Source organism: Lynx canadensis, chromosome X (assembly GCF_007474595.2).
Source record: "Lynx canadensis isolate LIC74 chromosome X, mLynCan4.pri.v2, whole genome shotgun sequence".
In the NCBI taxonomy this organism is placed as follows: domain Eukaryota; kingdom Metazoa; phylum Chordata; class Mammalia; order Carnivora; family Felidae; genus Lynx; species Lynx canadensis.
The window spans coordinates 117,040,981-117,062,005 of NC_044321.2; positions in this window are offsets into that span (position 1 = coordinate 117,040,981).

Below are 21,025 nucleotides of genomic sequence, written 5' to 3' on the forward strand. Positions count from 1 at the left end.
TGGGGATTCTCTCTCTGCCCCTCCCCCACAAAATAAATAAATACACCTGAAATAAGAATATATGCCAAACATATATGAAACAGAAACAAAGCATATACCCTTGAAGTGCAGTTCAGCACGGGCATCGAGAGATTTCTTGCCACATGAACGATGCAGCTGCCCACCAAGTTCACGGAACCGGTGTCAGGTGTGCTTTAGAGGAGGTTTCTTCTGTGGTATTAATAAATTAACTAAAATTATTTCCTCATTGGACTCAATTTTTAAAAATCCACAAATACCCACAGGACGTATTTACTAACAAAAATATGGCCTATGTGGTAGGCCCAGGTTCCTGCAAGCGCGATAGTTGCCAGGGAGACCATCCTGTTCAAAGGTGATGACTTCACGTGTTCTGTCCTGCTAATAAACAAAGCAGGGATAGTGGCCGTACTCAACACACCTCACTCACTGAAGGACTGCGTCATTGGGAGCGGATACACTTTGGTTTCCTTTTAACACATTTATGGAGGTAGAATTGCTACAAAAAGGCCTGCACGTATGTAAGGTGTACAACCGGACGCACGTGAACATACACAAACACCCAGGGAACGGTTACTGCCATCGAGGGAACAGACCTATCAAGAAGGTAATAATATGCTTTGGGGAATTTTTATGTAGAGATTCTCATTGGACGGTCCCAGATAACCTTTCTTAATAAAAAAAAGCATCTGATTCTTCACCTTAGCTAAAACCGCAATTGTTTGCTTTACTCTTTATTGGTGGGTGAGCAAGATCTACTAAAAGAACCCATTCTTATCAGTCGGGATAAGCCTCGTTGGCCCAGTGGCCATACTTAAAGCACGGACGTCTTGAAGGTGACTGACACCCAGCTGAGTTCCGGAAAAGAGCTCAAAGACACCCGCAACTCCACCCCATCAGTGGTCCAAAGGCCACCAGAAATAGAAACGTTCTTGCTGAGCCTCACTCTACCCACAGAGGCACCCATTACACATACCCGAAGCGATTGGCAGGTGCCCAGGCTGGACACTGCGCATGGCAGACGGTAGCACACGGCCGGAATCCATCTCCCACTATCGACGCAGCCTGGTCGCCTGGCTTCCCACAGACGAGGATGACCGCACCCCGGATCTTCCCATGACCCCAGGCAATGCCACACACCGCACCTCAACTTGCGCCCTTCCCTCAGAAAGGACCCCCACATCTCTGTGTTTACCTGGATGATTGTAGGAGCACCCAGCGGTAACGCCATTGTTCCCGTGTTCTCTTCCTCTGATGGCAAGTGTCCTCATCTTTAACTTACAGGTTGTCACGTGGTTAGGAATGGGACACTGAAATCATCTTGAAGATGCAGGCGATTCAGGGGGCCGCTGGAGCCCTCCTGACGTCCCGTAGGGCACCTAAGAATACTTGTAGCTATACCTCGTCACTGGTCTGCAGGGCGCCACAGATGTTCCGGTCACGACTTACCCACCCTGTGCACAAAGGCACCAGTTACACGTAGTCTAAGTGATCAGCACGTGTGTGGACAGGGCACTGCACACGTGGCGGCGTCATACAGGACCTGCCCGGTCGCCCTCACGCGGTCAAGGGGCTTGAATCCTTCTCCCCACATCATGCTCAGAGTACCCAAGTTTTTTTCATAAACCTAGATGGTGCCAACACGTTGCCTTCCAACTCTCAAACCTCCGCTCAGTGGGGATCTCCACACCTCTGCAACATTCACCGGGATAACGAGGAGGATACAGAATGAACAACTTTGGATCTGTGTGTCAATCCACTTCTAAAAACGAGCTCTTTATCTCCTCTAACCTTTACGTGTTCACACTGTGAGAAATATACCGTTGACGTCATTCCGCAAATGCCTGCGAAGAGAGAGAGGTTCCAGGGCCCTCCCGGATGCAAGGCAGGCAGCTCAAAAACCTCGCATTTCCACGCCCATCGTACATCGGAAGGCCACCGCCAATGTCGTTCAGCGGTTACGTTGCCAAGGCGGCTGCTAGGAACGCACGACCCGAGTCGACAAGGATGGCGCTGGGCGGGTAGGGCCCTTGACAGAGCGTGGCTCAAGCAGAAAAGGATCTGCCCATCCCCCTCGTACTCGAAACGTACTTCTCTCTCTCAACCCATCACACCACGAGGCTTGGACAAACATTTCCCAAAACCCAAGAAAATGCCAACCCACTTCCCTTCAAGTGCAAACCTCCCTCGGTGATCTCCTCACGTGTTCTACCTTTACTTGGATGATTACGAGGACTCACGGAGAACAGGCTTGTTTCCGTGATCTGTACTTCTACCAGGAAGCGTATTCCTAGTTTTTCCTGATCTCCAGGTGTTCACAACACTCTAAGGCATGGACCACGGAAACCACTTTAAGGCTGCCAGAGACACATGTGGCTCCTCGTACCGCCCCGAGCTCAAGGCAGGCAGCTCAAGAACACGTGTGTCTCCATCCCCCTCGCTGTTCTGAAGGCCACCGTGAACATTTTTCTTGTTGAGTGTTATGCTACCCAGATGGGCACCAGTGACCCTTAATCCAAGTGGTGGCACCTTTCTGGGCAGGGCACGAAACCCAGCATGGCTTCAGTGTGGAGGGCATGCCCGCTCCCTTTTACCCTCTCCAATGTAACTTTCATCTCTTTACCCACCACATCATGAGTGCCCCCGAGAGTTTTCCATGAACCCAGAAAGTGCTGACACACGACCCCCATATTTCATTTTTCCCTCCGTGACGACGGTCTCAGAAGCTCAAAGTTTACCTTAGGATTATGGGGCCCGCAGAACAAGTTTGTTCCTGTGCTCTCTTCATCTGTTACAAAAGTACTCACACTGTTAGGAATAGAGGACTAGAATTCTCTTAGGAGAATTATGACCAGACCCAGCTGGACGATGACAGTATTGTCTAGTTTTAGGCCCACAACTAAAGGCGTGAGTTTCTATCTCCTCGCTATTCCAACCCCCGTCCAAAAAACCTTGTTCTTGGGGCACCTGGGTGGCTCAGTCACTTGAGCACCTGGCTCTCGATTTGGGCTCAGGTCATGATCTCACCATTTTGTGGGGTCGACCCGGGGTCAGGCTCTGTGCGGACGGCTCTGGGCCTGCTTGGGATCCCCCCTCCCCCCCCCCCAGAATAAACAAACTTGCAATCAAAAACACCTGGCTCTTTTCGAGCATCACGGTGCCTACACAGGTGCTTCCACCGCGCACTCCAAGTGATCAACGTTTTCGCGTAGGACGCCGCACAGAGAAGGAGTCAAGGGAGGGCCTGCCCGGTCCTCCTTGGACTCTCACATGTTGTTTCAACTCTCTCCGTCCCCAGGTCACACTGCCTAGATCCAAGATCTCACCATGACCCTAGAAAACGACGACCCACTCACGACCAACTTCATACCTACCTCCGTGGTGCCACACTCTCTTTCTCTACCTTGACCCGAATGATCTGAGGGCTCCGAGAACACCACCTTTATCTGTGTTATCCTGTACATTTAGCAAGGGTCTTTCCTTTCTCTTCTCTGGAGGTGTTCACGCTGTTAGGAATGCAACACCGAAATCCTCTTGACAATACCTGACATCAGACACAGATATCGGCCAGGGCACCACCATGTTCAAGGCAGTCAGCATAAGGGCAGATGCGCCTCCGTGCCAATCGGTGAGTTAAAAAATGACACAAACGCTGCTTAACGTGAGCATTACTATACCCAGAGAAGCACTGATCACACACCGTCTGTGTGATCGGCACCTCTCTGGGCAAGGCACTGCACACACTCATGGCTCCAAACAGATGCCGTCCAGACCCCTTCCACACGCCAACAGAGCTTTCGTCGTGGACACTTGCACACTTTCACACTGCAATCGCCTCCAGCTTCGAGAAGAGGAGGACCCTTCCTTATAGAAGAAGAAACACAGGAACACGCTCTTTTCTCACCGGTTCTTCATCATCATCAAGGTGAATGTAGGAGAAGTGAGAGGATCCATACTGGGAAAGTATGGTGGTTGGAGGTCCTGGGGTCCAACTTGGGTAAGACTGCACGAACAGCACCCTCCTACTGAATGATCTGCCGGGTACCAATGGCACGAACAAATGCACCTTTTTCATCAAAACCACTCTGCCACCACGTCTCTACCAAAGGTGTCTCCGCAATTCCAGAAAAGTCCAACTCGTGACCGAAACAGGCAAACTTCTGTCTGATGGCATCCCCGTCGCCCTATGTTCTCCTGGAGGATTTCGAAGACCCAGATGGAAATCGAATCGGCACCTACCTGGATAGGGCACTACACACATCGTGACTCAAGACAGATCCAACCCAGCACCCCCTCCATTCTCACATACAGCTTTCATGTCACCCCTGCCACCCTATAATGACCGTGACGAGGAACGTCCTTCGCTCCTACCCAATGGCAACCTACCATCCGCCAACATCACTCAACGTGCATTAAGAAATCCCTTACCTTCTCCATCTTCACCCGGATGATTATGAGGACCCAGAGATTCAATCTGCTACTCGATTCTCTTCCTCTATTAGGAAGTATCCTCATCTTCCCGAATTTTTAAGTATTCCGATTATCGGGGAAGGGGGGGGACGCTAACATCATGTGAGGATGCCTACAGGTGGCTGCGAGGCCCCCATGTGTTCAAAGCAGGCAGCTCTAGGACACACGTGTCTCCAGCCACATTACCGCACTGAAGGATACGCCCAACATTCCTCTGCACCAGCCCTATACCCAGGAAACCACTGACTACAAAAGACCTAAGTCACTGACACCCTTATGGCCAGGTAGTGCAGACAAGATCACCTCCATAGGGACAACGGGCCCCGGTCACCTCTTACTATCAAATCCGGCTTTCACTGGTCTCGCCAACCCAACAGGACAGCTGCACCCAAGATTTTTCTAGGACCCAAGATACTGTAGATACAGTGCATGCCATCTCGCGTCCCTCCATTTGGGGGGGTTCACACATACCTGGTCTACGTTTTCTGGTTGTCTATGAAGACACAGAGAGAAGAACGTGTTCCTCAGTGCTCGTCTTCTATGCAGAAGTGTCTTTGGGGCGCCTCAGTGGCCTTGGCAGTTAAGCAGCTGACTCTTGGTTTTGTATCAGGTCATGATCTCTCAGTTGGGGGATGAGCCCCACACATCAGGCTCTCTCTGCTTTAGGCGCAGAGCCCGCTTGAAATCCCTCCCCCCGCCCCGCCCCACTCTCTCGGATTCTCCCCACTGGCGGGTCCTCACTCTCTCTCAAAATAAATAAACTGTAAGAACAAACAAACAAACAGTAAGTGTCTTCATCTTCTCTAACACTCAGCTGTTCAGCTCATTAGGAATCAGCCACTGAGATGATCTTGTCTCTGTCGCCGTCCCTGCCTGAGATAATACACGAGTGCCTGCCAGGACCTTCCTGGATTCAAGAACCGGCACCTCAAGAACATAGGAACCTCCAGCCCCATCGAGAGACACAGGCAAGTGGAAAATTCTCCTTGTGGAACATTACACTACCCAGGCAGGCACTGTTACGTGTAGCATCTATAATCAGTACCCTTCTGGGTAGGGCCCCGCACACAGCATGGCTCAAGGGACTCCCCGCCCATCCCCACACGGCACTCTCGGATGGAGAGAGCTCTCACATCGATACAGACCACGTAATGAGGAACGTCCCTTAGACGGTCCGGTAAAACAAAGTGACAAACCGCTGCCTTCCATCATGGATCGTTCCCTCGGTAGGGATCCCATTAAGCCTCCATATTTACCCGGAAAATCATTAAACACCAAAGAGCACAAGACGCTTCCCGTGTTTGCTTCTGCCAGGAAGGATCTTCGCTCCTTCCACGCGGAGGAATTCACCCTGTAAGAAACGGACAGCGAGATCCCTTTGAGGAAACCCAAGATCTGAAGCAGACGATTCCCGGTACCACCTGGGGATATACTCGGGCCGCTCACGGACACCCCCACCCCCTCCCCAACAACCAAGCCGAGGACCCCGCCGAGGCGGCTGGGGATGGGCCATACTCTGCCACAAAAGGCACCGCGACGCCTGGTCTTCCCGGACGCGGCACTGCTCGCGGACGGGCTCCAGGCAGCGACCGACCTGATCTCGCTCGCTGGCTCCCGCGTACCTTCGTCTCCCGGCCCCCGGATCGCGCTGACCGAGCGCGAGACCGCGTCCTGATCACACGCAACGCGAACACGGGGCCTTCCCCACGGCTAGCCTCGCTCGTGTGTGACCCGGAGCTCTTCTCGTTCATACGGGTGAGACACGGGCCCTACCGAGGAACGGAGCGCTCCCGCCTTCTCTTCTCCATCTCACAGGATCTTCGTCTTCCCAAGTCTGTTTGCGTTCACATTCTTTCGGACGGCCCGCTGGAGCCGTCGCGAGGATGCCGGAGGCCACACAAACGTGCCTGCCGGGGACCTCCTGCGTCCGAGGCGCCGAAGACCGTGCATCCCTAAACCCGTCGCTGGCCCGAAGGACGCCCCAGACGTGTGTTACTTTCACAGGGTCACTCGCCCAGACGGGTCGTCGTCTCCAGCAGTCTGAGCCTCCGGCTCACCCCCGACTGGACACCGCGCTCGGCACGGAGCAAAGCGGACGAGCTGCGGCGTCCCCTTCACGTTCTGAGATGGAGCTTTCGGCTCTCCCCCCACCTCGCCGTGAGGAGTATACTGTCCGCTTCCCCTCGTCTTTAGAAGACGACGACTGCCGACCTTCCGGCTCGGAGACCGCCTTCGGAGCGGATCCTCCTCCTGCCGGACGTTCACACGGATGGTCACGATGCTCCCGACAGCAACCACTCCCTCCTCTGTGCTCTGGTCGCAAAAGGCACCCGCGCCTTCTCTGACCTGCAGGTGTTCACGGGCATTCGGCACACATGACACATCACCGGGGGGCCGCCTTGCACGCAGGGGGCCTCCCGGAGCACGACCGCCCGTAAAGCACACGGCCCTAAAATCACCGAAACCTCCATCCCCCTCACCGGCCAGGTCAGCGGGAACGTCGCCCCGGGCGAGCACTGCTCCGTCGACAAGGCACGCTACGCTTCGACTACGTGGCCGGCAACATTCGGGGGCCAGCGCGCCTCCGGTAGTTCCCGCCCGGTCCCCCGCACCGTCACACTTGGCTTTCGTCTCCCTCTCCGGCACATCATGACCGCCGTGCCCCATGTTTCTTACTCGTTGTAAACCACGACGACCGATGGTCTTCTAACCTGCGTACCTGCGTCCGTGGGGATCCCCCCTCACGGGCTCTGGGCTGGCCAGCTACGGACACGAACCTGCAAGAGATGAAAAGGGCGTCTCCGTTATTCCCTTCTTTCTCCAAGTATCCTTCTCCGATGCTCGTCTTCTCCAACGTTATGTGTTCGCGTTGTCAGGAACAGAACCTGAGAAAATCTCAAGAACTTAGAGAAGACCCAGGAGTCGGCCAGGGCCCTCCTCCGTTCAAGGCAGTCTGCTCAAGGGCAAACGCACCCCGCCGGCCGGCAATCACCGTCTCTGATGACACTGACGATGCCACTCTAGTGAGCAACACTCTGCCCGGGCAGGCACCGATCACTCTTACTTTACGTATGTGGTTGGCACCTCTCTGGACACGTCACTGCGCACAGAACTGCTCGAGACACACAACCGCCCCACTCCCCCTTCTACTCTCACACGCAGCTTCCACGTCTCTCCCCGCCACGTCCAGCTGTCGGCAAGATTTCTCCGGAACAAAACCAATTTGGACCCACTTCCTTCCAACTTCCACACCTCCATCAGGGCGGAGACCCCCGTTTCTCCATTTACCAGGATGACGAAGAGGACCCACTGAGAACAGGCCTGTGCCCAGCAGTCTTCTCGTACGACGAAGCATCTTCACCTTCCATAACAGGAACGTAGCCACGAGATCAAGAATGGAACACAAAATCGTATTTGGGATGCATGACGTCACAACCGGGTAGGTGACAGACACGCCCGTGTTCAAGGTACACGGCTGCACCGCGAGCCCCACGACAGGCGGTAGCGCAGGCCACTGCGTGTCGGTGCCGGTCGGTCCACCCGGGCAGGCGGTCGCTACAAGTTAGTCCGCGTGCTGACCGCCTTTCCGGGTAGGGCTCCGCACACAGGACGGATCCACCCTCGGCACCAGTCCGATCCCCTCGTGTTCTTACATGGCGCTTTCTCCTCTCTGCCCACAAACCCGTGGGACCTGCCCATCATCCTATTCCGTTCCGACACGCTGCCCTCCAACGTGCTTCTGGGCCTGCGGGGGGATGCCCTCACCTGACGGTGCTCGGCCGGAGGCTTAGGAGGACGTCCCCCACAGAGAACCACCTTCTTCCCGTCTCCTGCTTTCCAGAGCTTCTTAGGTGTTCCTTGTTAACAACGGAACACCGATATCGTCTCGAAGATACTGTACTAGCCATGTATGCGGAGACAGGATGGGAGCCACGCCAGTGGTGAACGTCCGTCCCTTAAACTCCTCAAATGACTCATTTTAGACCCGAAACCGATGTAAGGCCGTGGTCGATTACGCTCAAATAAAAAAATCATCTTAAGCACGTCTGAGAACTCACCCAGGTGGCTGTCAGCAGCCTGCTGGTTTCAAGTGCACAACCTCAGACACACGAGCATCTCCTTCCCCGTCACCGACCGGACAGACGTCACCGACGTTTTTACTGATTGGGACTCTACCCAGTCAGGTGCTAATAGTACCTGTTCTACTCTACTAGCACCTTCCGGGGCAGGGCCCTGAACTCAGCACGGCTCAGAGGAGAGGGTCTGGCCAGCACCCGTGAGCTCGGAAACGCAGTTTTCCTCAGGCGTCTGTCTCCACTACATCACGAGGATTATACCGACGAGAGCCCCATTGCCCTGGAAAACACTGAACCCCCGTCCCCCAACCTTCCCTCACAGAGCTTACCTGGAAGAGGAGGAGACCGACAACGTTGCTCCCGCGTCCTCATCTCTCAGACCGGTCCCGTCACATCGAGCACGACAGAGCCCGGGCACTGCCAGGGCAGGGCGCTCCCCCGAGCGAGGCAGGCAGCACCAGACACGGCAGCTCCAGAGGTGCCGCCGACCCTCGCGAGAGCATCACTCTACACGGAGAGGCACAGACCACACACAGGCTCCGAGACCAGCACGTTTCTGGGCAGGGCGACGCCCACACAGGATCAAGGTGGAGGCCCCACACGACCCACTCTGCTCCCACACGGACCTCCGTCCTCCCTCTTCGGCACAACGTGAGGACGGTGCCCAGAACTGTTCATCAGTCGTGAACGACGCTCACCCGCTGACCTCCAGCCTGCACTGGTCCCCCTGTGGTGATCCGCTCCCGCTCTCCAGGTTTCCACGGTGTTGAGGATAGCCCGGAGAGAACGAGGTGGGATCTGTCTTCCCATATTCTATTAGTAAGTGTCTTCCTATTTGTTTCTACGGACGTCACAGGGAACTGACCACTGACGTCATCTTGACGATGCAGAGTTCACGCCCCTATGCCTGCCGGGACCTGCCGGGTCCACGGCAGGGAGCTCAAAGACAAATACACCTCCTTCTCGGTCACCGCTCCGGAGAGCACCACGAATGTTTTTCTAGTGGGCATTATTCTACCCAGGCAGGCACTAGTCACTCTTAATCTTAGGGAGTTAGCAGCTTCCCAGGTAGGGCACTGCACACGTTAGGGCGCGATCCAGATGCTGCTGTCCAGGGGACCGCTCACGCTCACGCACGTACCTCCCATCTGCATCCCACTGCCTCATGATGACAGCACCCACGATTTTTACTTCATGCTTGGCTACGGCAAGACGATGCCGTCTAATGTGCACCTTTACTCAGCATGGAATCCCTTACCTTCTCTAGGTTCATTGGGATGACTGGTAGGAATATTCAGACCAAGCTTTCTTCTAGGTCTCTTCCTCTATAGGGCGGTATCTTCTTTTCAAATCTGTACGTGTTCGCACACGTAGGGACAAACCACCAAAATCTCGGAGAGGTGGCTTGCTGGGCCCTCAGAAGTTCAAGGCAGGCAGCCAAAGAACTCATGCGTCCGATTCCAAATCACTAGTCTAAAGAATACCAGTTCCTTTCCTTTGGAACCTCTCTACAACCCTGAAAGTCACTGGGTAGATAAAGGCTAAGCAATTTGTACCATCTGGACACGGGATTCTGAACAACTTGGCTTCAAGGTGCAGGACCCGCCTGTTCACCCCCCTACCCTCAAATGCAGCTTTCATCCCTTAATTCTGGCGATCGAGAGCACCGTAGCCTTAGTTTTCCATAACCATGTACACTACCAGCATACCGCCCTCCACCTTTCCAAGATTTTTCAGTGGAAATCCCCTTGGCTGTAGGATAACGAGGACCCACAGACAACAAAATTATTCCTATTCCTCTTCTATAAGAAAGGATCGATCTTTACTCTTAACGTTTATGGATACACAGTTAGAAAAGTACTACTGAAATCATCAGGATAATCCTTGCGATCAAGGAGGAGGGTCCAGGGCCCTAACTGTTCACCCAGTCGTCTCAAGGGCCTTCTACCTTTGGCAGACCTTTGCACTTCCAAAGCCATCATGGGTCAGAAGGTCACCATCAGTGTAATTCTCGAGTGTTCCTTTACCAGGGCGGTGGTGAGAACTGTTCTGGGTGGGTAGGTCACTTCAAAATCCAGGTCTCAAAAGAGAGATGCTACAAAGTCCACCTTGATTATAAAACTGTACCGTTCTCGGTCTTCCCACCACAGCGAGACGACAAAATATATCCCCATAACCCAGGAAAATAGAAACTTCCAAATCTCCCTGCGTCATCTTGGCCTCATTCGGTCTACCTTTACCTGGAGTGATTAGCAGGACCCATAGAGTACAAGCTTGTGCCGAGTTGTCTATTCTTGTATTAACGAAAAAATTCTTTTCTCCCCTATTCTGTAGACGATCACGACATTGTACGGAATCAACCACCTAAACTGTTCCGGGCATGCCAGAGATACAGGTGGCTACCCTGACCCTACTTTAAGGCAAGCAGCTCAAGGAGACGTGTGTCTCCATCCCACCCCCCCATCACAACTTTGAAGGCTACCACAAACCTTGTTCTTCTTGAGCATTACCTTCCCTAGAGGGGTGCCAATTACCCTTAGTCTATGTAAGTGGCACCTCTCTAGGTAGGGCACTGCACACAGCATGGTTTCAAGGTGGATGGGCCGACCTGGAAGGCTCACAGCCTCACAAATCTAACGTTTATCTCTCTCCCTAATACTTCATGATGGCTGTTCCCGACAGTTTTCCCTGAGTCCGGACGGGGCAGACACACAGCTCTTTGGCTTGTATTCCTCCTCCTGTGGGGATCCCCTTACCTCCTATTCCATCTACGTCCGATCTGCCAAGAGTACTATAAGGTCCCAGTGGGAAGACGACTGATCTTCAGTTCTTCTCCTCAAAGCATCTTCTCGAACTTGTAGGTATGCACATTTTCAAGACTGGACCATGGAATCCTTGAGAAAACCTGTTATCTGAAACAGGTGTTAAGCAATACTCCTCGGGGTTCATAAAAAGCCACATTAAGGACAGATACCTCCCCAACCCCCAACCCCCATCTGAATGCCACCACAGAGCTTGCTCCCGTTGAACATTATTCAACCCAGAGAGACACTGTTAACTCAGCCCAGGTCATCAGCACATTTCTGGGTAGGGCACTGCACACAGCATGGCACGACGTAGAACGTACTTTGCGCTCTGAGACACAGCGTTCACTTCTAACACGGCCAATCATCACGACTGCAACCAAACTTTCCCATTTCCCTACAGAACGCCAGCCTGCTTCCCTCCTAATGGCAATCTTCCCGAAGTGAGTTTCCCCTCCTCCGATGTTCTACGTTTACGTGGAGGAGGACAAATACTCAGAGACAACAAGACTGCTGTGCGTCTCTTGTTCCGTAAAGAAGCATCTTTCCCTTCTGTACACTACAGGTGATCACCTTGTTAGCAATGGAGCGCTGTGGGTCACAGGTATCATCTGCATTCAGTACATGCAGATTCAGGAGAAAAACACGCTCGCTAAAATCAGTGGTCCCGATAACACCAATATTCATGGTTTCGTAGAGCAGCACCGTATACCAAGAGACACAACCGTTACAACTGGCAAAGTACCAACACCTTCCCACTCCCTCCTAGGCATTACGATGACACCCCAAGGTTTTCCATAAAACTAAGAATGCTAATCCACAGCTCTCCAATCTGGATCCTTCCCTTCACAACACCCGCAGGTTCCCTACATTTACCTGGATGATGAAGACCCCAGGAGATCAAGCCTCTTCTTGTCTTCTCCTCTACCGGCAAGTCTATTCATCATCTCCCCTGAAGGTGGTCACGTGGTATGGAATGAAACCCGCGAAATCATCCTGTGGGTGTCCGAGACCACACTCAGGCTGCTGTCACGGCCTCAAGTATTCATTCAGCACAGGTAGCTCAAGGACACAGGCATTTCCGTCTGTATATCCGGTCTAAAGGTCACTGCAGAGGTTGCTCTTGGTGAGCATTATTCTACCCAAACGACAATTAGAAACATGAACCCTCAGTAATCAGCACCCTACTGGATAAGGCGCTGGATGCTACAAACAGCGAAGCAGATGACCTATCCAGTGCCCTTCTCCTTCGGAAGGTATCTCTCCTGTCTTTCCCCAACTCATTATGAGTGCTCAGCCCAAGATTTTACATACACGTTGACAATGGAGAGCAAATGCTCGTAGCCTGGTGACTTCTTTCCTCTACGTATCCCCTAACCTGCTAACTGTTTACATTGAATAACGGGACCCACAGAGAACAAACTTCTTCCCGTGTTCCCTTTTACAGTTAGAAAGGAGCTTCATCTCCTCTGACCTCAGGTGTCCACAGTGTTCTTGAGGCATCACAGGAATCACTCCGAGGATGCCTGAGGCCGGGTGGCTACAGAGAACCTTAGGAGTTCACTGCGCGAAGATCGAGGACACCTTCAGCTCCATCACCATCACGTGCCAAGGCCATCACACTCCTGGTTCTCACTGAGCGTCACTCTGTCAACAGACACATAGCACGCAGAAGCCAAGTGAGCTACACCTTTCGGGGAAGGGCGCCGCACGAGCACAACCTCAAATTGGGAGGGTACGCCCAGTCCTTGTCGCTGTCCGATGCAGCCTTCATCTCCCTACCCGACGCATCACGACGAGACCGTGATCTTCCACTCACCTAGGAACTTCCGATCCGTCGCACCCAACGTGCGTCGTCTCCTCGGTGGGGAACTTCGCACACGCATATGCTCTATGTTGACCAGGACGGTGATCCTAACACAGAGGAGAGGAGAAGGTAACTGGGCTCCCTTCTATAAAGAAGCACCCGCACACCGTGTCTTCACACCATGAACACCAGAACACTTCGATCAACACGACAAGGACGCCCAGGCGTGCACTGCATCCTCCTGAGTCCGTGGCAGGGAGAGCAAACACCCGTGCGTCTCCATCCCCAATATGGATCCAAAGGCCGTCACAAAAATTCTTGCTCTCGATCATTACGCACACAGGCGCTGATTTCACAAAGCGTCAAGGGATCGACACCTTTCGGGGGAGGGCACGGCGCCGGCAGGTCTCCAAGGAGGAGGGCCACCCCAGGTCACTGCCTCCTCTCCGATACACCTTTCAGGTTTCTACCCGCTATAGCATAAGGACCATACCTAAGACTGTTCCGTTCTTTACCCAGGTCGGACCCAAGGACCCCCGACACCCACGCTTTCCTCAATACGGATCCTCTCGTTTGTTCTACATTTACCTTGACGATTACGAAGAGCCAGTGAGAGAAGAGCACGTCCCGCGTTTCTTCTTCTGTACGCAAGTATCCTCCTCTTCCCTAAGCTGGAGGAGATCACAACGTGGAAGCGTACGAGCGAGAGCGCCTTGAGGACACGTAAGCTCCGAAGCAGGCAGCGGACAAAGCCCTCCTGGGTTCGAGGCAGGCGGCTCCGGGTCGCGTGCGCCGCCGGCCCCATCGCGGTGCAGCAGGCCGGCACACGCCCCGGTGAGCGGTGGCCCACCCACACAGGCAGACGTTACGAGGTCTTCTCTGCGATGACCACCGTTCCGGGCAGGGCGCCACTCGCAGCATGGATCGCTGACGAACACCAGCCGAACGCCCCTTACAGGCTTCGATGGAGCTTTCTTCTCTCCCCGCACAGATCGCGAGGGCTGTGCTCGAGACATCTGCGCGTCGGACACCATCGCAGCGTGCTGTCTCCCAGTCGTATCCCTCCCTCGCGGGATGCGCTCGCCTTCTCTACGTTTGTGTGGGGCACGCGGAGGACCCAGAGGGAAGCCCGTTCTTGGTTTTTCTCACTCTTCGTGAAGTTTCTTCCTCACCTCTGAACTACGGGTGTTCGCACGGATAACAACGGACACTGAAGTCATCTTCAGGGTACCTCCCATCTGACCCAGGTTGCTGACAGGGGCCTCCCGGTTCCAAGTTCTGAGCTCGAACACTAGCATCTGTGCCCCAAACGCCGACCTGAAGGACACAGTCAACAATTCTGTGTCGGTATCTTTGCGGATTATTCCTCTACCCAGACGGGTGCCGATGACACGTCATCGGTGCCCGTGAGGCAGGGCACTGCGCTCGGCAAGGCTCAGAGGGGAGAGGAGAGCAGTTTCCCTTGCACTGAGAAAGGGACTTTTCTCTGCCCTGCATACCACAGGAGGAGGAACTGACACACAAAGTTTTCCTAACTCTACAAAATGCCTAATCGCTGCCCTCTGACTTCATGCTTTCCCTTAAGGAGTAAGACCCCTCACCTCCCCGTGTTGACCTCCATGAGTATGAGAGACAACAGAGCAGAATCCTGGCCCCGTGTTTTCTTCTTCAAAAAGGAAGTATGATCTTCTCTTCTCCGAGGTGTTCACATCGTCAGAAAGGAAACACTCTGCGGCACCTGGGTGGCAAAGTCGGGTAAGCGTCCAACTTCAGCTCAGGTCACGATCTCACGGTTCGGGAGCTCGAGCCCCACATCGCGCTCCGTGCTGATAGCTCAGAGCCTGGAGCCTGCCCAAGATTCTGTGTCTCCCTCTCTCTCCGCCCCTCCCCTGCTCGAGCTCTGTCTCTCGCTCGCTCTCTCTCAACAATAAAGAAACATTAAAAAAAAAAAAAAAAAAAGAAACGGAACACTGAAATCACCTTGAGGATGGCGGAGATCCAGGTGTCTCCCAGGGCACTCACTCCTTAGCTCCACGCAGACAGCACCAGGAAACAGCAGGCCTCCATCGTGACCGGTCCCAACGCCACCACCAACGTTGTGCTTGTAGAGCATCGCTCTACCCAGAAATGCACGGACTACACACAGACCACGTAATCCGTGCATTTCTGGGCAGGGTGCTGCACACAGTGTGCGTCGAGGTCGATGGCCGGCCCGGTGGCCACTCAACCGTCCAATGTGGCTTTCCTGTGTCTCGCCACCACTCCACCGTGACTGTATTTGACAGGACTCCATCACACTGAACAACGTTGACCCGCTTCCCCCCAGTGACACGAACCTCCATCAATCCGGATCACGTGCCCTCCTTTACATCAGCCGGGTGATTATGCGGATGCAGAGACAAACAAGAGGGGTCGTCCTATGCTCATTCTTCTCCTAGGAAATGTCATAGATTCCCCCAACATCTAAGTATTCACACTGTCAGGAATCTCTCTCAAATCAAGTCGAGGACGCCTCAGATCCCGGCTGGCTGACAGGGACACTCCCAAGTTCAAGGAAGAGAGCACAGGGATGAGAGAACTTCTATACACGTTACTGATCCGAAGGCCACCACAACGTCATCCTTGCTGAGCGTTACTCTACGGAGACGGGGGCATCTAAAGCGCAGTCTTAAGTGATGAGCCCCGGGCTAGGTGGGTAGGGCCTCTCACTGTGATTGGCTCACCGAGAAGATCCTGCCAAGTTCACCCAGAAGACCCTGCCAAGTCCCCCTCATACTCACAAAGGTAGCTCTCTCTCTCCCCACCAGAGCAGGCGGAATGAACCACCTGTTTCCCCATAACCCGGGAAAATGCCAAACCTCTGCCCTCTAACGTGCACACCTCCCTCACTGGTGATCCCTTGGGTTCTCCGCCTTCACCTGGAGGATTTGAGGATCCACAGGGAACAACCTTGTTTCTGTGTTCCATTCTTTCATTGGGAAATACATTCATTTTTTTTTAATCTGCAGGTGTTCCCATCAATGTAAGGAAGGGGCCACTGAAACCATGTTAGGGTCATCAGAGACACGAGCCACTACCAGGACCCAACTCTGTTCAAGACAGACAGCTGAAGGAAGGTGACGGGGGTCTCTCTCTCTCCCCATCATAGTTTTGTAGGCTATCGCAAATGTCGTGCTTGCTGAAATTTACTCAACGCAGGGGGCCACCTATGACCCTTCGTCTGCCTAAATGGCATCTTTCTGGAGGGACCGCATACGGTATGGCTCCAAGGTGGACCTGCCCACACCCTCACACCCTTTCATCTCTCTCCCCTCATCAGGACCACCGCTCCGCACATTGTTCCTGATCCCTAGGACACCCCTCACACACTGTGCTCCAACTCACAGGCGTCTCTTGGCAGGGGTCCACTCATCTCCTTTACCTTGACATGGATGATGGGGAGGATCCACAGCAAAAAAGGACCGTTTCTCTGTTCTCTTCCGCTGTCAGGAAGGATCTTCGTCTACGACAATCTGTAAGTGTTAGGAATGAACCATTGAAATTATACTGAGGAAATGTCCGTTGAGACACAGGTACTCCCTATGCCTTCTGAGGTCGATGACAAGGGAGATGGTTCAAGGACCTGCATCCCAATAGGACTGGTCCACCGGAAATATTGTCGTGGTAGAGCTTCACGTACTCCATGCAGCATGGCTCATGTCAGAGAATCCACTCGAGCCCCCTGTTAACCCTGAAATGAAGTTTTCCCTCTCTCCCCACTGCATCATCGTGTTGCACCCAAGACTGCTACAGGCCTACAACAGGCCAACCCACTACCTGCAACTTGCAAAATTCCCAACAAGAGTAAACCTCAACCTCTCGACAATTACGAACACAATTATGAGGACGCGCTGACAAAGATGCTTCCGGTTTCCGCTTCCCCTAAGGACCTTTCTGCATCTGCTCAAATCTCGGTGTCTTGGGGTCACGTCGTCAGGGGTGTACCACTGAAATCATTGGGAGGAGGCCTGAGAGCAGACCCAGGTGGCTGCCGGAGAGCTCCCAACGTCAAGGAATACAACTGGAAACAAACACACATCTCCTTCCCATCACTGGCCTAAGAGCCAACGCCAACGTTCCCGTCCTCGGTAGTCACGACGCCTACGGAGGCAGTCCTGATAGGCAGTCTAAGCGATCGGCAGGTCTCTGGGAAGTGCACACAGTGGGGCTCTAAGGAGAGAACCTACCCAGTACCTTCTGTACCCAGAAACATAGCTTTCACCCCTCCCCACATCACGAGGAGTGTTCAAGGTTTTCCCATCAAGCTACACTGTGCCGACCTAAGGCCCTTCTCCTTGCAGGTGTCCCTCGGTGAGGATCCCCTCAAGTACTCAGTGTGACCAAAGAGGATTGGGAAGGAGGACCGAGAGAGAACAAGCTCGTTCCAGTCTTCCCTTCTTCCACTACGAACCGTCTTCCCCTTCTCCCCACGTTTGGCGTTCACATTATGCACCATGGACCACTAGAATTATCTTGAAGGAACTGGAGATCGCAACCAGCAGGTTGACAGTGCCCTCCTGGGTTCAAGACACATGGCTCAAGAACACAGGCACCTCCATCCCCATCACTGAATCTGAGGTTTCCACAAATGTCCTTTCGTTTGCGGAATGTAAGGACTACCCATTGTAGTGGGTATTAGTCAACTTTCAGAAGCACTGTTACTCCTACTGTATGTGACGAGCACCATTCCAAATAGGGCGCTGAACACAGCTCGGCTCAAAGTAAATCCTGCCCGGCACCCCTATGCGCTCTCGTGTATAGCTTTCCTGCCCCCAAAGACCGATCATGAGGATGACTGTACCCAAGAATTTTCAAAGACACAGACAATGCTGGCCAGTATGCACCAGCTCGCGTCCTTCCTTCAGTGTGGATGCCTACACGTGCTGTGCACTTCCCTGAACGACTCAGAGGTCCCAGAAACAGGACTGTAACTACGTGTCTACTTCTACAAGGAAATATTTCCATCTTCTCTAAACCTTAGATCTTCACATTGTGAATAACTGAACACTGAAGTCATCTTGAGGATGCCCAGATCACACCCCGAGAGCCCCCTCCTGCATTCAAGGCAGAAACTCAAAGACACGTGCTTCTCTAACCCACCACTGGTCTCAAGGCCACCACAAATGTTTTTTGGGGTGCCTCACGCAGACAGGTGCTATTAACACACGGTCTGACACATTTCTGGATAGGGCACCGCAGACAGCATGGCTCAAAGTAGAAGAGAAGTGCAGGTCCCCTGTACTTCTCGTGTTCACTCTGCTCAGTCTCTACCGTATTGCAAGGAAGACACTAAGGCCTTTAACTTAGAAAATTATGACTTACTGCCTTCCCACATGGATTCCTCCCTAGTGGGAGTCCCTCACCTGTTCTGCATTTAACCAGAAGAATATGAGGATCTAGAGAGAACAAGTCTGTTTATATGTTTTCTTCCTCTGTTAGAAAGTATCATTGCGTGGGGCGGGGGCTGGGTGGCTCAGTCAGTTAAACGTCTGAGTTAGGCTTGGGTCATCATCTTACAGGTTTTGCGTTCGAGCCCCACATCGGGCTCTCTGCTGTCAGCACAGAGCCGGCTTCGGATCCTCTGTGCCCCTCTCCGCCGCTCCCTTGCTCACGCTCTCAAAAGTAAATAAACATTTAAAAATCAATAAATCAAAGTGTCTTCATCTTCACTGATCTGTAGGCGTTCGTGTCTGGGAAGGCACCACTGACGTCATTTCGGGGATGCCAAAGATACGGGCGGACACTCCTGAATGCAAGGCACGACTCCAAGAATTCAACTCCGTCCCCGTCACTGGCCAAAAGCCACCACAAATGTTGCTCTGGGTGAGCACTGCTCCATCCGGAAAGGCACTGTCACACTTTGTCTATAAGAGCAACACCTTTCTGGACAGGGCACTGCTCACAGCGTGCCTCTGGTGGTTCCCGCCCGGTCCCCCTGCACCCTCAAATGTAGCTTTTGTCTCCCTCTCCGGCACATCATGAGTGCTGGGCCTGGTATTTTTCATTAGTTGTAAACGATGCCGATGCACTGCCGTCCGGTGTACGTCATTCCCTTGGCGAGCATGCCCTCAGGGGCTCTACGTTTACCACGTACCGAGGAGGGCCTGCAAGAGTAAGGATTTTTTCTGTATTCCCTTCTATTAGAAGGATCTTTGGGGCACCTGGGGGCCTCAGTCGCTTGAGCATTCGACTCTTGATTTTGGCTCAGGTCATGGTCCCAGGATCGTGGGATCGATACTCTTACGTGGAGCCTGCTTAGGATTCTCTCTCTCCATCCCTCCCCTCCCCCCCCTTCTGCCCCTCTCCCCCACTGACACTCCGTCTCTCTCTTTCTAAAAGAATAACGGGAGCACCTGGGCAGCTCGGTCGGTTAAGTGTCTGACTTCAGCTCAGATCACGATCTCGCGGTTCGTGGGCTCGAGCCCCATGTCAGGCTCTGTGCTGACAGCTGAGCCTGGAGCCTGCTTCGGATTCTGCGTCTCCCTCTTCTCTCTGCCCCTCCCCAGCTCGCTCTCTCTCCCTCTCAAAAATAAACATTAAAAAAATAAAACAGTAACAAAAAAAGAAGGATCTTCATATTCGCTAGTTTGTACATATTCCCGTTGTTAGAAACGGACCGCTGACGTCATCTCGAGGATGCCTTAGATCAGACCCAGAGGTGTGCCTGGTCCCCTGGGCCAGGGCTGGCACCTCAAGCACACGCAGGTCTCCACTCCCGTCACCAGTTTGGGTCACCACACGTGTTGTTCCGGAGTGTTGCTTTGCCCAAAAAGGAGCAAATTCCCCCTCGGTCTAGGAGAGGACCCCTTTGCGAGTCAGGCACTGCACGCATCATGACCCAATATAGAGGACCGGCCCGCTGTCACAGGCACCACGTCACGCGCATTCCAAATCCGTCTCCGTAACGATACGCGATATGCTAAACGACAACACAACCGATTCTGACCCCATCACTAGGCTGTCCCCACGAACACTGTTCCTACTGACCATTACTGTACCCACACAGGGGCACGCTGCGCGAAGCCTCCACCGGGAGCATCTTTGCGAGCAAGTAATGCACACGGCAGGACTTGGCAGTCGATCATCTGCCCAGGATGCCTCACCCTAGTGGGTGTGGCTTCCATCGGTCTCCCCTTCCCTTCAGGATGACTTTCGTGAACATTCGACAACCTCACCCAATCCCAACCCTGTGTCCTCCTGCTGGCACCTTGCCTTCAGTGAGGATCCGGTCACCTGCGCGGTTTTCCCGATGATTACGAGGACCCACAGAGAACGAGCTCCTTCCCGCGTTCTCTTCTACACTTGTGTTCTCTAACCTTAAACATCCACACGGCTGGCGATGGATCACCGAGGTCACGGTGACGATGCCTCAGCGCAGGCGTCTGCCACTCGAGTGCCTCAGGAGTTCACTGCGTGAAGCTCAAGGACCCCTTCAGCTCGACCGCCGTCGTGCTGGAAGGTCACCGCCATCTGTTCTCGTCGAACGCCGCTCTGCGGAGGCGTCGACAACACCAGAGGCAGCTGCTACCCACGTTCCGGTGGAGGGCATCACACGCAGCGCGGCTTCAAAACGGGGGGCACGCTCGTGTCCTCGCTGTCGAACACACCTTTCACGTCTCCACCCGCCACACGGCACGACGAACGTATCCGTGACTTTTCCGTCAACCTACAAGATGCAAATCCGCCGCCAAGTTTTATCTTCCCCTCGGGGAAACCTCTCACCTGACAGATACCGACCTGTAAAATTAAGACGACACAGGAAGAATAAGGCGACTCCCGTGTTCTCTTCTACAAGGAAACCATTCACGCTC